This window comes from Rhinolophus sinicus, linkage group LG01, assembly GCF_036562045.2.
Source record: "Rhinolophus sinicus isolate RSC01 linkage group LG01, ASM3656204v1, whole genome shotgun sequence".
NCBI classification, from domain to species: Eukaryota; Metazoa; Chordata; class Mammalia; order Chiroptera; family Rhinolophidae; genus Rhinolophus; species Rhinolophus sinicus.
In genome coordinates, this window is record NC_133751.1 from 80,601,077 (window position 1) to 80,607,277 (window position 6,201).

Sequence of the window (6,201 nt, forward strand, 5' to 3'; positions counted from 1 at the left end):
CAGCCAAACCTTTTTCATGGTAGCAAAATAAAGATTTAAAGAAGCCAATTGTGGTTATGATAGAGGATAACATGAGCATTTATTGAAAGCCTTGTGCCTATAACTAATTCATTTTCTTCTTCACTGTAGCCTGATGGAAAATATACTCAATATCTCTATTTTACAAATGAAAATAACAAGCCTAAGAGGTAGTAAGGAACTTGTCCAAGGTTTCACAACTTATTTTTCTGTCTCTAAAGCTTTTGTTTCCTGCACTATATTTATATCGTCTCTTGTAGTTTGCTTCAGAGTTCACAAATTTCCTTGTCAGACAATCTCATTTGAACAATGTAGATGGTTAAATCGCATCGTGTAAACCCCAAGGAAAGATAATTTGTTTTAGATAAATCTGTCTTTGCTTTTCAGATAATCCCTTGAGAATCCAACTTTTCAAGGTAACAGAAGTTACTAGAATGTCTCAGTAATGTACCTGGGAATATTTGCCAGAGCCCTGCAAGTTGAATGTCACTGAAATAGGAAAGTAACCAACTTGACTTACTATAGTCACTCAAAGTGGGCACAATGTAGCTTTTTTAATTTTTATTTTTATAAATCAAATCAATCTGTTCTCCCCACACACCTCTATCAAGTTTGTAAGTGTGGGCGAAAAAGGTGCCAAATACTAAACCTGACAAGTCAGCATGACAGGCCATGCAAACTCAGAGACCAAAATTTACCACATAGGATGGTCTGAACATAAAAATTCCTCACTAAAAGTGGATCATGGCAGGTGACATCCTGAGCCTGCAGCTTTCTTGACAAAGGTCAATCTTTATCTTAAGTGACCCTGTCTACTGTCTTTTTGCATCTAAGATAACAAACCCTTGGAATGTCAGAGTAATCCCTTTTCCAGACCCCTCATGGCACAACCACTGCATTAGAGCAGGAGATTACAGAACCCCTCATTGTTATCTATTCCCCCGAATACTATCTCTGTGTGCTGTAAATGTTAATTGTTAGCTATCCTATGCCCACTAATGTAAAAGAAGTATCTTTTCCTTTTACTGTCTATCCAATCCCACTTTGCTTTCTCCCACCCCCTTAATCTAACACCAGTGGATTTCATGTAACCCTCCTTACACCTCATCCTTTGATTCTAATGTATAAAATAAGCTGCAAAACTGCCATTCTCAGAACATTTTCTTAATCCTATTAGATTTTGCTTCCCAGTAATTGTCGCCAGTTTGGTTCAAATAAACTCATTAAAATTCTCTACAAGTTCAGATGTCTCTTACATCAACAGAAGAAAATCCAATTTTATTTGGCAGAAAATCTAACTTTATTTGTGGAGTGGGTGGGTGGGACCCCTTTCCGATATCAGGATTCTGTAAGAAATCCTGCATCTTACTGGAAATTTGAGATGGACATTTGAGCTTGACTCTCATTGTTACTGTCAAAATGTTCATTGTCCAAGCTGAATGGTATGTTCCACACCGAAGTTCACAGTTGTAGCCACAAAACCAGCTCAAAAGGGTCCTATCTTGTTTAAACAGGATACTGAGTTGCTTTTCAGAGACAACAGGCCAAAACTGCAAGTCATGCAGCCAAAGCATGAGCAGAGAACTGTGACTTCCAACTACACCTGGAACCAAACTCTGGCATCTCACCACACATATACACATATGGCCAAAGGATCAGGACAAAATTGGGACTTGAGCACCAGAACCCTTTCAGAAGCAAAGGGCCCGTTGTCCAAGAAGATCCTGTGTTGATGCCCCTTTATCATAAATGACCAAGCTCCAAATGAGACAGGTTAGTTAACATGTTTGGCAGACAGGAAAGATCCCTGGTGAAATAAGCAAAAGGCAGCCATATTCTGAAACTCTTGGTTCTGGAATGTCTCCTTCACTCCAGGACAAAGATATGAGAATGCGCCTTGAGGTTAGTAAATTATCTCATAAATCCCACTTGGCGGGACAAAGGAGCAGCTCTGATAGATAGGGATAGGTTTGTTAATCCCTTAAGGGTGGGCAAATAGGACAAACCTGATAGACAAATTCCATGAGAAGGCACCAACCCTCTTTTCCAAGCAGGCAAGGGAAGGTATAAAAGTAAGATGTCATGCAAGAGACACTGCTTGCTGTGCCATTTGTAATGGGAGGCAGCCTGCAGGGTCTCAGCTCCTGCTCCCCACATAAGAACGCAGGACATGGTAAGGCCAAAAAGGAACACCCATGGAGCCATAGGTAGGGGAGTCATACCACTATAATCTCACTGGAGGCTGGAGTCACACGACGTGCTGATGGGGAAATTGACCTTAAAATGGTTCCCTGCTACGTGGAACCGACCTTAAATGGTGGCCCGAGCGGAGAGAGAAGTCCCTAGCCTAAGCCCCAGCCCACTTCCACATAACCCTCTCCAAGCCACACCTTGAGCCAATCACCAGACGACACCTACCCCTTCCCCTACTCAAGAAAGTCCCCAACCCACAAAAACCTGCTCAAAACCTTGCTAGGGGCTCAGTCTTTTGGGAAGGATCCCACTGAGCCTGCCGGAGTAATAAAGCTGACTCTCCTAACTTTCTGAGTGCTGCTTGGGTTCTTTCCGGCCTTGGATTCTGCAACAGTACGACCTGCTGTCCGCTTTTCTGCCTGCCAACCAACCGACTGACCAACCAGTGCAGCCATGACAGTTATATCAGTGGCTAATTGGCTAACTGGTTACAGCTGACGGTCAACTAGCCACAGCTGATGGCCATCTGAGCCAGCACCTTTCCATGTGAGGCCGAGAGCCTGGAAACTGCTCTCTAATACCAGTGGATTTCATGTAACCCTTCTTACACCTCCTCCTCTGGGACTCTGTCCCCACATAAGAACTTTTGCCTCAGTCACTGGGCAACACTGTCGGGACCCCCTCTCGTTCCCAGAGGTGCAACTCTTTACTTTTAATAAACTATCCTCTTTTACAACTCCTTGCCTCTCTTTGGTCCATGCTTCCATTCTTCGGTTTCATGACACACGTTCCCTGCACCAAGAAAATATCCTACATCACAAGGTCCTCCAATTAAAACTTGCCCTGCTAACGCTTCCACATACCTGTTCCCCTATACCCTTTAAAGCCCCCCCATGAACCCTGGATCAGGGAGTTTGGGCTTTTGAGCATTCGTTTCCTGGTCTCCTGGGTGGCACCATTCATAATAAATAGCCAATCTTTCTCCACTGCGATTCTCAATGTTTAGTGTTTGGCTCTGCTAGCGCCAGGTGGACAAACTCTTTCCATTCTGTCACAGTCAGGAACGGCACTGCCACACGACCATGCTGGGATTCCTGTGGGAGAACGGCCAGCCCCACCAGTACCGAGCCTTTCCCACCATGCCCCTCCCTCAAATCCAGGCCACTCCACTTTCTTTTAACCCTGACCTTTTCTACAAGTCAGCTGGTCAAGTACATGCTAAGATTTTGAAAACAAAGCCTTTAACTTCTTTCCTGGAAAAAGTGAAGCGCAGGCTCTCAATATCCAAAAGCTTTCCAATCCTCTTAAGAACAGGAAAAACTGTTTCACAGCCCCTACTTAAAACACATCACACACACACACACACACACACACACACACACACACACACACACACAGAGTTACAGGAATGCTGTCAGAAGAACCTGAGGGATTTATAATCAAAATACTTTGGGCAGCACTTTGGGAACATCTCAAAAATGTTTGGGGCACAGTTGAAGCAGGTTTGTATGGGTACGACTATGGAAATTTCCAGCAAATAGGTGGGGGCTCCTGCTAAGGCAGTAGGAATTTAACTGTATCCTATAGTCACAGGCTGATGTGGCTGGGTATTTCCCCAAGGAACAAGACCATCCTTTGGAGTTTCCCAAAAGCTATGGTTGGGGAAAGCAGAACCATGTACTTGAGATGGAGATGGTACTTGGTGGGGCAGGCTATCAGTGCTAGGGGAAGATTAGTGGTGGAGATGCTGTAGTTTCAGAATAGCTCCATGGATGTGCATTCACACATACACAGAAGGAGGAGGTGGTGGGACTTCTGTTTGGAATGGCACGTGGCCAGAGTGGAAGTGTAAGGATAGTCCTACAAAATAGGAAGGGCACTGAACTAATTCCTTAGGAGTATTATGCCCCTAATTGGTTTTCACAGGGTTGGTGTGGTCTGAGAAACAAGGCTTGTGTGAATTTGGGTCAATGCTAATATAATAGGATTAAGAATTACAGTAATTACACCAGTGAGCAAACCTCATCAACATTCCAGCTACTGTGCTAAGTGCTTCATACTCATCATGTCAGTTAATACCCTGAAAATAAGTGTCATTAGCCCTTCCTTACAGGTGAGGTAACAGGGGCAAGTAAGCCTCAGAGTAGTTAAATAGCAGAACTGGGATTCAAATCCAAGTCTAAACTCAAAGGTTTTTTGTGTTTACCATGATTCCTCATTTATTCTTAAGAATAAAGCCAATGCTATTCCCTTCTTCTCACCAAAGCAGAATTCACTAGAGACTGTGGGCCCCAGAATCGACATTAGAGATGGTGGATTTAAACTTTCTGGGGCCAGTTCATAGAGAATATATCCCTTATATGATTGGGAAATAAAGAAGTAATTTACTGGCCAACAATGGATTTAGATTTAAAAAAAAATCTTATTGGACTCCCTGGACATCTGTTTGGAAATTAGGCAGAAGTTATGTTCATTGCACGGGTGTAGTAGCAATAATTTTTCAACAGTTCTTAAACAAATTAAAATATGACTCCTCTTTCTTTGTTCCAGGCAATTCAATCTACTGATCTGTTGCCTCATCTTAAGGAAAAAAAAAAAAAAAAGGAAAAGTTTTAGTAATTATCAAAAAATAAGCACCCTATAGATATATTTAAAATCATTGAATTGCACACTTTAAACAAATGTGTTATGGTATGTAAATTATATCTCAGTAAACTTAAAAATAAAAGTATACATTTATATTGAAGCTACTTATATTTCTACATAGCTTCTTCAGTTATATATATATATATATATATATATATGTGTGCGTAGACCTTAATTAGTCATAATTACTTTGTTTTCTTGTACTTAAAGACAGTTTTTTTTTTGTTTTGTTTTGTTTTTATTGGGAAAGGGGAACAGGACTTTATTGGGGAACAGGTGTGTCCTTCCAGGACTTTTTTCCAAGTCAAGTTGTTGTCCTTTCAATCTTAGTTGTGGAGGGAGCCGTTCAGCTTCAAGTTGTCCTTTCAGTCTTAGTTGCGGAGGGCACAGCTCAGTTCCAGGTCCAGTTGCCGTTGCTAGTTGCAGGCCCCCTGCAGCCCACCATCCCTTGCAGGAGTCAAACCGGCAACCTTGTGGTTGAGAGGATGCACTCCAACCAACTGAGCCATTTGGGAGCTCAGTGGCAACTCAGTTCAAGATGCCGTGTTCAATCTTAGTTGCAGGGGGCGCTGCCCACCATCCCTTGCGGGAGTCGAGGAATCGAACCGGCAACCTTGTGGTTGAGAGCCCGCGCTCCAACCAACTAAGCCATCTGGGAGGCAGCTCATCTCAAGGTGCCCTGTTCAATCTTAGTTGCAGGGGGTGCTGCCCACCATCCCTGTGGGACTCAAGGAGTTGAACTGGCAACCTTGTGGTTGAGAGCCCACTGGCCCACGTGGGATTCGAACTGGCAGCCTTCGGAGTTAGGAGCACGGAGCTCCAACCGCCTGAGCCACTGGGCCAGCCCAGGACAGTTTTGAATTCACTTTTCTCCAGTTATGTATTTGTGTTGTTAATGGTTGCACAGATAATTTCATATCACTTGTCATTGTCAAATCAGCCTTTGTGTAGTGGTTGCACAATTGGATAATTTCCAGGGCTTTGCTGTTACAAATGTTACTGTTTTACAAAGGTATGTACCTACAGCTTGTATGCATTAAGATAAATTCACAATAGTGGAATTGTTAGGTCAAAAGCTATGACTCTTTTAGGGTTCTTGTTATATGTTGCTAGAAAGAGTGCATCAATTTTAATGTCACTGACAACTTGGAGTTCACACACATCTTGCTGGTCTTTCCAGCCTTTTCCTTGATTTGATGTAGTTAATATGGTGTACTCTATAATTTTGGAAAACCTCAACTAGTATTCCTTATTTCTCTCCTGTATTCAAAGAAGAAGTTTTCTGCAAGTAAATATTTTAAAGTACACAGTAGGTGCTTAACAGGTTCTCATTAAGTAAAATTA